Source organism: Cryptomeria japonica, chromosome 5 (assembly GCF_030272615.1).
Source record: "Cryptomeria japonica chromosome 5, Sugi_1.0, whole genome shotgun sequence".
Taxonomy (NCBI): domain Eukaryota; kingdom Viridiplantae; phylum Streptophyta; class Pinopsida; order Cupressales; family Cupressaceae; genus Cryptomeria; species Cryptomeria japonica.
In genome coordinates this window covers 870,863,914-870,878,220 of record NC_081409.1, presented here as the reverse complement: position 1 = coordinate 870,878,220, position 14,307 = coordinate 870,863,914, and positions in this window count along the sequence as shown.

Here is a 14,307-nt window from a genome sequence, read left to right as displayed (position 1 = left end):
GTATAAGTTTTGTAATTGAATTAATTGTTGTACTTGTGAGTAAACTGATTCACCGCCCCACCCACCCCCCTCCCCTCTCAGTTTACTCCCGGTATCAAAAAATTCCAAGAACTATAACCTATATGTGAAAAATGTTTGAATCTTATAACTAGTAAGATCAATATGGTGGAGTTTCATAGGGAAAATGAAAAGGATATCAAATATTTATGTGTTTCTAAGGATTGTATGTTGGGAAGAAAATAATGCTAAATCAAAGCAAAGGATATATGCTAAGCATCAAAATATTTTCTCTTGCACCTTCAATGGTTCAAGTTAGTTGCAAGGATATAGGAAGAATGCCCTATATTGTTAAAATAAATAGTTTAAGAGGATTTATGTCTAGCAAAAGTAGTTGTAAGTGCATGCAACCATTATTCAATCACGGAGGAGGTGGAGGAAATTTTCATGTTTACAAGGAGCATCTTTATATCTTTCAATTGAAGGAGTTGACAAGAATAATCTATTGCACCTTGTTGGATGATTTGAATCAGATTTTAAAGGAGAAAATGAAGGAAAAGGTCTTCTTTGAACTCAAGAAGAAGTTTGATCCATTATCATCTTCAACAGTTGTCATTATTATTCCACCAACAAGCTCCTAGATTCTCTTAAGTATGTTATATTTGCATTTATGATGGCCTTGTTAGGCAGAGAGGAGGGCCAAGGAGGGGTGGGGGGGAGGTTAGGGGAGAAGTGGGGCATCTACTATCATTTTTAATTTTCAAGAGGAACAAAGTACAATAAGAGACCCCTCTATCAACTCTATTCAACCTTTTTTATTAATAAAATAACTAATTTTGCATCAATTATATATTTTACATTGTGTATTATTGAAAGGTATGATATATTATCTTGTAAATTGGCTATTCCTTTTGATTTTAACATTATTTATTAGATTTTTATAAGAGTTTTTATGAGATTTGTGCAATCCATTAGCTATTTTTAGTTATTTTCTATATACAAGTTTAGCAAGGAGGCCTTCAAACTCATTTTCATACATCATTACACATTTATTTATTTTGTTAAGTCTTTTAATCCTTTTTATTTGTATAAATTAAGTAGTATTATCATTAGTCTCAATTTTATATGATTATTTTTTAAAAAGAACTAGAGCTTCATCTATATGTTTAGCTTCAATTAGCAAGGTCTCACACCTTGAAGTCATCCCAATGCTATCTTTGAAATGTTGAAATAGGTTTAATAAGCATTCAAATTCAATAGATAATAGTTTTTGGCACAAAAGATTATTGGCAAGAGACATTGTTGGTATGTTTAGATGTTGTCACTTATGGCAACTCATATCAGTTTTGGTATCCACACTTCATGTTTTTTTATCATTCTAATATATTGAGTAAAGATTGTTTAAGTCTGTGAGGTCCAGTTAGCAGAGTAGGATATTTAGTAGTGAATAGTTTTGGTTAGCGAATTATTTTGGTTGTGTATTTTGCTATGCAGATTTTCAAGAAAGGTTTTGGTCATGTAATATGCTTAATTCCTAGATTGTCACCTCCAGTGATGAGGTTTGTGCAAGTTAGAAGATCCGGTAAACATGTTTTTGGTATGAGCAGTGTATAACAGTCATATCGTGTGGTGATTCATTTTTTTAGATCCCGCGGATTGATTTTGGTGATTGTTTGGATATTCGAGGTTGGTGAGCTATCATGTGTGAAGCATGTGGATATTTCATTTTGGTCCACATATGCTTTAAAGGTGGATTTGAGCCAACTTATTTACACATTTCATCTTGTTTGGCATGTTATTGAAGCTGAAATGAAATGGTGCTTAATTTATGATGCAAATATATAAGATTGATTATAATGACTATTTTTGTGGGTGGTGGTAGTGTGCAAAGTATGTGTGAGTGATTGTGTGTAGTTCCATGTGTGCAGGTGTTAGAATTGTGCCCTGGATTGAAGAAAAATATCAAAAGAGAGCAGTGTTGTAGAATTGGGCAAGATTCAATATTTTGTACTTGACCAAAACTATTCACAGACATTTGTTGATACTACTTCATAGTTCAAACTTTGTTGTAATATTTTACAAACATTTGTAAGGCAGTGAGCCTTTTGGGGTTGTTTCCTATTGGCATTTTGAGTTTGTTGGTATTTTGCATAGAGATTGCATTAATGATATGTTGTCATTGATGTCAATTGAACTGGTAAATAGTTGATATTGTTGTTTTTGATATTGGCTAGTAACCAGTAAGAAGAGATTTGTGGAAGATGTTGTAAACCGGTATGTAAAGTTTGTGAGTTGAATCGGTGAATCAATGTAAAGGGTTAAACCTTTCTATGTGATGTAACCGGTAAAACTCTATCAGATGTTAAACCCTAACCAATCAAGTTTGTTGGTTTATTATCTAATGAATGGTAATAATGAAGACATGTGTGATCAATGTATGAGGATAAATTCAAATTGGTTTGGTGTGTTTTCTTATTGTCTAGGGAAGGAGCAAAGTGGATTGCATTTAATGCATAACGTGTGATGAGTTACAAAGTCCAATGGAGCGGTGATCATGGAGTGGTTGGAATTGTCTTGAAGAATGTGAAGAGATTGTCATGATTTCTAACTGTCAAGATTGAACCAACTTGTTTGCAATCTCAATTATGAGAATTAGGTTTTTTGTTGTGTTACCGACCTAATTGATTTGTATTTAAGGTCGATGAAGTTGTTTGTAAAGGTTGTTGGCAAGGTTGGTAGAAAACCTATTGAGTGTGTAGTTTCCTAGCTAGTGAAGGTGGATTGAAGCTTAGAAGGATCTGATCAAGCAAATATAGTGCTATTCAAACAAATCAAGAAAACTTATTGTTTTCTAACAATTACATCAGAAGTTAGATCCCTTAACTAGGTAAGCTCTAATAAGCTTGGTAACTCATTAAATCCTCTAACAAGGTGGTCCATTATCTTGGATTCTTAAATCCTCTAGTGAGGTTACTCCTAACAAGGTATTGTGCTTCTAACAAGGCATATTTGTAAATCCCTCAACCGGGTGATTCCTAACTGGAATTAGTTCTTAACAAGACTTATTGTAAAGCTCTAATAGGCTTTGGCTCCTAACAGGGCGAACATCAAAATATTTAAGATAGCTATCCTTGTGAGTCCCATCTCACCGTGGTTTTTTCCTAGATTTGGGTTTTCCACATATAAACATTTGTGTCAAGTGGTGAATACTTTTGTGGTTGTGATCTTATTTGTTGATTTGGCTAACTTTTGATAAGGCATGTTAAGTAGAAGCATTGAGAGATGAATATGTTGAGCTCTGACTAAGCATTGTTGATGTTTACAAGATTGAAGGTGTTTACTGTTAAAGTTGTCATAATAGTTAAACTGGTTGATGTCAATTATTCCTATGAATATTGATCTTGATAGAGATATTTTTACTTTGTTTGACTGAGTTTGAGTTTGGGAACTTTGTATCAGTATTTCAATATACCGATTCACCCCCCCCCTCTCAGTATTCTACCGAATACTTATTCTTTCATCATACCATCAATTGGTATCAGAGCATCTCAAGTCCTCTTAATCTAAAAGCCTAACAACTTGAGGAAAAGATCTTGTAGATCATGATGAAGATAGAAGGTCTGAACTTCAACAAAGATAACTATAGAATATGGAGTGACATAATGAAGATTTCAATTAAGAGCCCTGGTAGTCAGTATTGGGATCATATAGAACATAAGTATACTACACCTACTGAACCCTTGACTGATGATCAGAAGATAGAACAACAAGAAAATCACCAGGCATTAGAGGCTATTATGAGTTCTCTGTCCGATGTTAAATATGAAGATGTTCATGGTCTTGAAACTGCATATGAAGTATGGAAGAAACTAGAAGACATTTATAGAGGTGATGAGCATGTTAAGATTGCCAAAGAGGAGAGTTTAAGAGGAAAGTTTGATGACATGAGAATGTCTGAAGGTGAGAACATCCAGCAGTATGGTCAAAGTATTAAAGAGATAGTTGGAGAGATAAAGAGTGTAGGAGGGAAAGTGGAAGATGCCACAATAATCAGTAAGGTACTAAGAACCCTGCTAGCGGTCTATGCTATCTGAGTTGCAACTATTTAGGAGCTTAAATCCATTGACAAAACAAAGGTAACTCTTGACTCTATTATTGGCAAACTTACTACTTTTGAACTAAATGGCTATGATGGTAGTGTACTATAATGCCCCGCCAGGAAACCCCTAAGGGTTTAAGTTAGAAACACTCAAATAGAGTGTAAATATATATATATTTTTTTTAAAATAGTTAAGAGTATTACTGATTAGTTACAACATTAAGATAATTTGGAGTTATCTAAAACTTAGATAACACAACAGAAGGCTAAATGAACCTAAGGAGTTTCCCAACGTGATTACATAACCTTACACCTAACTCAACTCGCGTCAATTGATCCAATAAGCTGGACATCTTAATTACGAGATAATGCATGAGACATGGTTATATGTATGTTCAATGAATTGACATCTTATAATTTTAGTAAGAGTTCATTTATTTTGGGTGGATAGGAGGCCATCGCGAGGTTATTTACTCAATGCACTCTAAAACATAATTAATTGAAGAGGCCTCCCATAAGGTTCAATGCGATTGATATCGTGAAGTTCATTCATTTGGGTTTAAGGTAACCACCACAATTGATATCATCCTTTATAATTAAAAGTATGATTAATAAGATGAGATTCATTCTTTAAGGATTAGACTACCATTAATAGAGTGAGGTTCCTTCACTTGAATTCAAACATAACCAACTAATGAGTCATAGTTTCTTTATGGAGGATAAAATGTAAGTAGCCATAGAGTTCATTCATTGAAGCTTTAATAATGCTAATAGATGGAGCTCAATTCCTTAAGGTGAAAATGTATTAGGTACACATGAGTTCATTCCTTTAATTAAAATATAGTTAGCAAGATGATATTCATTATTACAGGATTAAAATATAAGTTCATAGTGATGTCCTTCCATTAGGATTAGAATATAACTAACTTAATGCATGTCACTCTTTTTAGTAAAAATGAAGTCAATATGAAGAGATACATTTACTAAGATTAAGATATAAACAACTATACGAATCCTTCCCTCTTCAGTTCAATTTTAGCAAACATAAAGAAATTCATTTATTAGGGTTATAATTATGGATAAATAGTTGAGTTCACCCAACTATCAAGTTAATCTGGTAAGGATTATTTGTTAAGATTAAAACATAAATAACTAAACAAATTCATCCAATATAGTGAAGTATGATTAACATGGCGATACTCATTTAAGAAGATAAAAAGTAAATACCTTTATGATGTTCATCCTTTGGATTTCAATCTAGGAATTACGACTTTAATTCTAACTTTTCTACCTAATCACATTCGTTCCATTTACCAACTTATACCAAGCTAAAACAATAATGGTAACCTAACGAGATTCTTTCCATTATTACTTCTTTTAATTAACATTAACCAAAATACTTTTCCATAATCAAAATTACAATCTTTTATGACCCTAATTATTACATTTATCAAGATGACTAAATTTATGCACTTTGATTTAGTTTCATTAAATTCCCATTATACACTTACAAGATACAACCATACATAATAACTTAAAGTATGAAACAAAGAAGGCTAAAAACATTGCATAACACAGATATGATCTCGGAGTTCACCCCTAAAGGGCTACATCTCCGGGTCTGCTCAACTGCAAGACCCCTTTGGCATTTATCATCGTTAGGAATACATAATTTACATGTCTTTTACATCTCTACCCTTTAGGCGAACACATCCACTATACAACATCTACCTCGATTGATTATTACATAGTGATCCCTTTTTGAAGTGGATCAAATTGAACCATAAAGAAAAAAAAACACAAACTTAGATTCCCTTGTCTGACGGTACCCTAACTAGGGGCTTGACCGGCTTATGACCAAATACTAGCATATCAAGTCTTACCATTACATAACCAAATTCTATTATAGAAATTTAAATCTGCATATGCATTATCCAGTAGAGGTATTCATTTACCATATCGTTTTAACCATTAATGTCGATCAAGTTTATGGATTTGCTAAATTAACTTTTATTTAAAAATTCACATTAATCCACCATTAATACTTAGTCCATGTTAATAATATGTATTAACCCGAGCATGACATAATCAATATGAAATTAATAACTTGTAATAAAGTATGGATTTACTAAGTGTTGATTATCTAAAATCCAAATATTATTTAATAATCTGGGATTAAATAATAAAAAAAAAAGAAAATGAATTTAAATCTCTTAAACTAAATTTAAATTCAATTATTAATTTGATTTTTTAAAATTTTTTTAATATATATATATATATATATATTCTTTTTTAAACAATTTATATATAATATAATAAAAAAAATATAAATAAAAAAAATATAAATAAAAAAAATAAAATTTTAATTTAAAAAAGAAAAGAAAAGGGAAGGTACCCACGTGCACCCCCATTGGTAGCGCTACTACCAAATGGTAGCAGGCCACTACCTCTGGTAGCGTTGCTACCATTTGGTAGCAATTCGCTACCTCTGGTAGCGCTGCTACCATTTGGTAGCAATTTGCTACCTCTGGTAGTGCTACTACCAATTGGTAGCAGTTGCTACCGGCTGCCTCCCAGCCATGGGGTTAACAATAATTTTTTTTTGTTTTATTTATTTATTTATTTTTAATAGTTACAGCATATACAATTAGTAATAATAAAAAAATAACAAATCCCCAATACACATCACACAGTCTCAGACAAGGATTTAAAGCATTTTCTAGCAACCTCTCCATTTTTTGAAAGAAAATCATAGTCCATATGTTTTCCAGCAATCTCCCATTTTTTTGAAAGAAAATCACAGTCCATACATTTTCTAGATTGCTCAAAATAAACAACCAATCGGGGAACAATGTTTTTTTTGAAATAACCCAACAAAATGTAAAAACCCTCATTTTCCATTTATCACAGTCACGTACACATTTTTATTTTTCCAGAATGTCAAGGGTTTCAAAACAATAGAGGAAATTGTTGAATAACCCACCCATTAAGCAAATCTTTGGCACAAGGAAGCTCACCTCTCACACAAAGATCCAACAAAGCTACTCTTTAACAAATTTCTTCAATAAAACTTACTCATGGGAAACAATGGAAAATCTGAAAACCGAAATTGCAAGAAAAACATACAAGCCCCTTTTCTTTTTTTTCCTTTTTTTTTGTTAAAACAACTTAAACAAATCGATAAAAGAGATTCCTACCTCAACAAGCTTTCCTAGAAGGATTTTGATGATGAGCCCCCAAATCTGTTGCTGTAAAACTCCATCTTTTTTTCAAAATCTCCAATCTCCCTTCCAAAACCCTTTTTTTTTTTTTTCCAAAAAGCATCACCAAAAAAAAGAACCCCCCAAAATATTTCCAAAAACTAGGTCAAATGAGAAACCCCTCTTTTTGACCTAATTTCCAATTTCGAAATTAAGCATTTATTTATTTTTTTAAATAAAAGAAAATGAAAATGGAAATCATTCTTTTCCACTACTCAATAAATCTAACTCGCTTTTCTTATTAAAATTAAAATGCTTCTATTTCTTATTTAATTCTAATTTTAATTTCTCCATATTACTTTAGCCAACATTTATATTTTGAACTATTAACAAGGGCAAGGTATTTAGGTTAATTTAAAATTCCAAAAATCAATCCTTTATACTATATCAACTTTACAAGTAAAAAGAGTAATTTCCTTTAAATAATAAAATTTACCCTTTCTTTTCCAAAATGTGAAAATGATTAATTTATTTCTATTTCCCAATGACTTTAAATCTTTCCTTTCTAAAACGCATAACTCATTGAATTCGGTATTTTTAAAATTAACTATTAAATTAACTCACTACAACATAATAAAGCGACCTTTTTAATAAATGACTAATCTCATGAAAGAAACCTATTCATTCTAATTTTCTCAACTACAAATGCATAAATGAACACATTAATCCAAGTTAAATACTTTAAGCTTGCTACAATTATAATTAAAGCGATCTCTTTAAATTAACGATTAATCATATAAAAGAAAACTACCTATTTTAAATTTCTAAATTAATAATGCATACATCCACACATTAAATTGAATTGAATACTTAGGATAACAAACTCCACTTACCCTGCACAAGGCACAGAAATCGAGGAAGTCCACCAATCACATGACACACAACCCAAATGAAAAGAAAAATCCTACAGACCACACATGACGCTCACCTGACCATGGCTAAGGCAAGACGAGAGGTTTATGACCCCCAAATCTGAATTCTAAGGATAGAGGAGGTATACTCAACCCTGCGAATCTCGAAGGAGATGAACCTCGCCCTAGGCGGTGTTGTACCTGCAATCTCCTGCACCCATGAATCACCCAAGCATACATATACATATACATATACATATTCAATGAAGGTGTTAGCTCGAGATTTATAACCAGAATTAGGAAACAACTACATTTACACAAGAATTGATGCAAAAGCACAATAATAGGTATGCACAATTATTTATATTATCTAATCTACAACCTTGCATCACGGTTAACCAACCATTCAAAAATGCCACATAGGAAGTCAACCGAGGTCAAACAGGTTTTACAAGGCCGATAAGGGTAGGGGCATTACATGTACAAAAATCAGAATCTGCATTCAGAGCTTTTGTCTCTAACCCATCTGTGAGAAGAAGTAGAGATACCGGCCATAGTTATGAATATAGATCCAGCAAAGATCCTGATGATGAAGATAACTTAGTGGAACTTGAAGCATTGTTGGCAAAATGACTGCCTAGAGGCACTGGTAAATATAAAGGTAAGCTACCTTTAAAATGTTTTGCATGCAACAAGATTGGTCATATAGGAACAAACTTCCCTAATGGTGAAAATGATTACAAGAGAGACAAATTTAAGAAGTAAAAGGGTAAAGACAAGAGAGATTGTCTTGTAGCTATTGACAGTGGTATTAATGATGATGAATCTGATGATGATGCTAGTGAAGATATTGTGTTTGTAGCAATTAAAGAAGAAATATCAGAACAAATGGCACTAGTATCCAGAATGGATAACTTTGATGATTGGATCATTGATAGTTGTTTTTCACATCACATGATCAGTGATCGGAGAAAATTTATTTTCCTAAAAGAATTTGATGGTGGTGTTGTGAGATTTGGTAATGACTCACCCTATATGGTGAAAGGAAAAGGACTTTTTTCTCTTAATGGGAAAAGCAGTGCTGACGATGTCTAATAGGTTGAAGGCCTAAAGCACAATCTTCTTAGTGTGGCACAACTTAATGACAGAGGATACCCACTGGAGTTTAGAAATGGTATATGCAAAATCTTTGACAACAAAGGTGAATTGATTGCAACTGGGAAAAAGACCAGAGGTAATCTATTTCATCTCAATCCTAAAGTTAGCAACTGTTTGATTGCAAAAATAGATGATAGTTGGCTTTGGCATAGGAGATTTTGTCATATTAATTTTGACAATATTATTAAAGTAAGCAAGTCTAAGACTGTAAGAGGTCTTCCTCAACTAGACAAACTGGTTGATGCTCTTTGTAAAGAATGTCAACTAGGAAAGATGACTTCTTCAACTTTTAAGAGTAAGTCCTTCTCAGCAAAGCACTTGTTAGATTTGGTTCATACAGACCTATGTGCACCAATAAGAACAAGAAGCATTCATGGTGACAGATATTTCAAAATCTTCACTTATGATTGTTCAAGGATGATGTGGGTCACATTCTTGAAGGAGAAAAATGAAGCTTTTGGTAAATTCAAGGCATTCAGAGTCTTAGTTGAGAAAGAGAGTGGCAAAAAGAGAAAATGTCTAAGAAATGATCAAGGTGATGAATTCACTTTTGCAGAGTTCACTAAATATTGTGATGATAATGGTATCAAGTAGAAAATTTCTGCACCAAGGACACCACAACATAATGGTATAGTAGAGAGAAACAACTTGTTAGTGGTTGAAGTTGCTAGGACAATGTTTATACAAGGAGGTGTAGCGAAAACATTTTGGAAAGAAGTTGTAAGTACGGTTGTCTACATAATGAACCGAGTTCTAGTGAAAAGAGGTAAGGACAAGACCCGTTATGAATACTGGTATGGGAGACCACCTGATGTTAGCTATTTTAAGATATTTGGAAGCAAATTTTTTATTAAAAGAGGTGATTACATAAGCAAGTTTGAAGCTAAGAGTGATGAAGGCATATTTCTTGGCTATTCCACCAAGAGTAAGGCCTATAAATGCTTCAACAACTGGACATAGAAAATTGTTGAGAGTGTTGATGTTCATGTAGATGAATGTCCTAAAATTTCAGATGGAACCAGTTCTGAGAAGAAGGATGAAGATCCTTGTATTTTGCTTTTAGAACTTGAAACTGTTAAATCAGAAACCGGTAAAGCAAATCTTGATGTACTTGTTCAACCAAAACAAATAAATTTAGAGGAAGATGACAATGAAGAAGTTGAACCTGAAGAGAATGATCATGTTATTCCTAGGTATGTGAGACTAAATCACAGTCCTAAACAAATAACTGGGGTTAAGGATGCTGGAGTACTAGCTAGAAGGAGAATAAGAGAGAATGCTTGCATGATATCCACCTTTGAAGCTAGAAATGCTAAGGAGGCATTTGGTGATGATCATTGGGTGAAAGCTATGGAGGAGGAGTTGGAACAAATTGAGAAGAACAATTCTTGGACCCTGGTACCCCGACCGGTAAACAAGAATGTTATAGGTACTAAATGGGTGTTCAAAAACAAGTTAAATGAAGATGGTGTTGTAGTTCGCAATAAGGCAAGATTAGTATGCAAAGGCTATGCGCAAGAAGAAGGATAAGACTATGGAGAAAATTTTGCACCAATAGCAAGATTGGAAGGTGTCAGAACACTACTTGTATTTGTAGCTCATAAGAAGTTTAAGGTATACCAGATGGATGTCAAGTCTGCATTCTTGAATGGGATACTGGAAGAAGAGGTTTATATAGAGTAGCCTGATGTTTATGCATTGACAAATAAAGAAGACATGGTATGCAAATTGCATAAAGCATTGTATGGATTAAAGTAGGCACCCAGAGCATGGTATGAACGACTTCATACTCATCTTATTAAGATAGGTTTTGCTAGAACCAGTGATGACAACAACATTTATCTCAAGTCTGAAGGAGATGATATACTAGTTAGTGAAGTACTTGTAGATGACATTATATTTGGAGGTAATGATGACATTAGTAATTATTTTGCAGATGAAATGAAGAATGAATTTGAGATGTCATTAGTAGGGGAAATAAAAAATTTCATAGGCTTACAGATATAGCAAATGAAGAATGATATTTTCATTACTCAATCCAAGTATGTGAAGGAGGTTTTAAAGACTTTCGATATGAGTGATTGTAAACTAGTTGGAACCCCAATGGTTATAGGTTGTAAATTGTCTAAGGAAGATGCATCTAAGTCTATAGATGAAAAGGAATATAGGTCAATGATTGGAAAATTACACTATGTTGTTCACGGTCGATCGGATATTGCCCATGCAGTTGGTATTGTTGCTAGATTTCAGAAGAATCCAAAGGAGGCACAATTGATGGCAACTAAGAGAATCTCTAGATATCTGAAAGGTATTGTTGACTATGGATTATGGTATCCATATGGTGGAGATTTTGACTTGAAGGCATACACAGGTGCTGATTGCATAGGAAATATTGATGACCAGAAGAGTACTATCAATGGAGCATTCTTTCTAGGAGGAAGGCTAGTCTCATGGAGTAGTAAAAAGTAGAGTTGCACTTCACAATCTAATGTTGAAGTTGAATATGTAGTAGCTTATATGAATTTCACACAAGCTATGTGGATGAGGCACATTTAGGAAGGTTTGAAGATGAAAATATTAGAACCAATAAAGATTTTGTATGATAATACAAGTGCAATAAACATCTCTAAAAATCATATTTTGCACGCAAGGACTAAGCACATTGAATTGAAATATCACTTCTTGAGGGAAAAAGTTCAAAGTAAAGATGTTATCTTGGAGCATGTTTCTACCAAGGAGCAGCTTGCAGATAGCTTTACCAAACCTCTGCCTAAGACCACTTTCGAGTATCTTAGAAGTCATTTGGGGGTTGTCCCTCTTCATGAAGTTAGTTGAGCATGATGTTGATTGCATCAGTCCATGAATTACTTGCAGAATTTTACATGGATTGATGAAGGAGTGCATGTAATCCACAGGGGGAGCATCAACATCACAGTGAGAATAGAATTACATGTTTTACTTTCACTTTGGCATTGTTGTCAAAGGGGGAGAAGATTTATGTGTCTGATAAGGTGAATACTTGGTAATGTAAACCAAGATTCCTATTCACTAGTGGGAGACTGAAGACACACAGAGCAAGGTGAATACATGGTAATGGAAACAAGGATTCCTATTCACCAATCTTAGCAGCAATCAGAGGAGTTGATATTTCTATTGCCATCAATGCCAAAGGGGGAGATTGTTGGCATTTTGAGTTTGTTTTCATTTTGCATAGAGATTGCATTAATGATATGTTGTCATTGATGTCAATTGAACTGGTAAATGGTATTCATGTTATTGCTTATATTGTTGTTTTTTATATTGGCTAGTAACCGGTAAGAAGAGATTTGTGGAAGATGTTGTAAACCAGTATGTAAAGTTTGTGAGTTGAATTGGTGAACCAGTGTAAAGGGTTAAACCTTTCTATGTAATGTAACTGGTAAAACCCTATCAATTGTTAAACCCTAACCGATAAAGTTTGTTGGTTTATTATCTGATGAGCAGTAATGATGAAGACACGTGTGATCAATGTATGAGGATAAATTCAAATTGGTTTGGTGTGTTTTCTTATTGTCTAGGGAAGGAGCAAAGTGGATAGTATTTAATGCACAATGTGTGATGAGTTACAAAGTCCAATGGAGCGGTGATCATGGAGTGGTTGGAATTGTCTTAAAGAATGTAAAGAGATTGTCATGATTTCTAATGGTCAAGATTGAACCAACTTGTTTGTAATCTCAATGATGAGAATTAGGTTTTTTGTTGTGTTACCGACCTAACTGATTTATATTTAAGGTCAATGAAGTTGTTTGTAAAGGTTGTTGGCAAGGTTGGTAGAAAACCTGTTGAGTGTGTACTTTCCCAACCAGTGAATGGATTTGCACTTTTGAGTGAAGGGAGATTGAAGCTTAGAAGGATTTGATCAAGGAAATATAGTGTTATTCAGACAGATCAAGAAAACCTCTTGTTTTCTAACAATTACAACAGAAGTTAAATCCCTTAACCGGGTAAGCTCTAACAAGCTTGGTTACTCATTAAATCCTCTAACAAGGTGGTCCATTAGCTTGGATTCTTAAATCCTCCAGCGAGGTTACTGCTAATAGGGTATTGTGCTTCTAACAAGGCATATTTTTAAATCCCTTAACTAGCTGATTCCTAACTGGAATTAGTTCTTAACAGGACTTATTGTAAAGCTCTAACAGGTTTTGGCTCCTAACAGGGCAAACTTCGAAAGAGTTCAGATAGCTATCCTTGTGAATCCCATCTCACCATGACTTTTACCTAGTTGGGTTTTTCATGTATAAACATTTGTGTCAAGTGGTGAATGCTTTTGTGGCTATGATCTTATTTGTTGATTTGGTTAACTTTTGATAAGGCATGTTAAGTAGAAGCATTGAGAGATGAATATGTTGAGTTGTGACTAAGCATTGTTGATGTTTAGAAGATTGAAGGTGTTTATTGTTAAAGTTGTCATAACAGTTAAACCGGTTAATGTCAAGTATTCCTATGAATATTGATCTTGACAGGGATATGTTTACTTTGTTTGATTGAGTTTGAGTTTGGGAACTTTGTATAAGTTTTTCAATATACCAATTCACCCCCCCTCTCAGTATTCTACCAGATAATTATTCTTTCATCATACCATCAGTTTCCCTTATTTGTAATCAGAGCAATGAGATCTAGGTAGTGTGCCTGAATGCATGTGCATTTCCTTTTGTAATATTTTAAACTTCTAACATAGTATAATAATATTGTGGATTTGAATCCCACCGTGATTTTCCCTTAACTAGGGTTCCATGTAAAAATCTTTGTGTTATGATGTTTTTGTTCTTTTCTTTGTGTGTCTGCATCTTATTTTTCTTAATCTGCATTAAGTGGTTGGGTAAGTGCACAAAGATGGTGTTCAAAAAGGGGGTATAAATGGACACTTTTTTCTAAAATCAAGTAAACCTGAACTTGGAGGAAA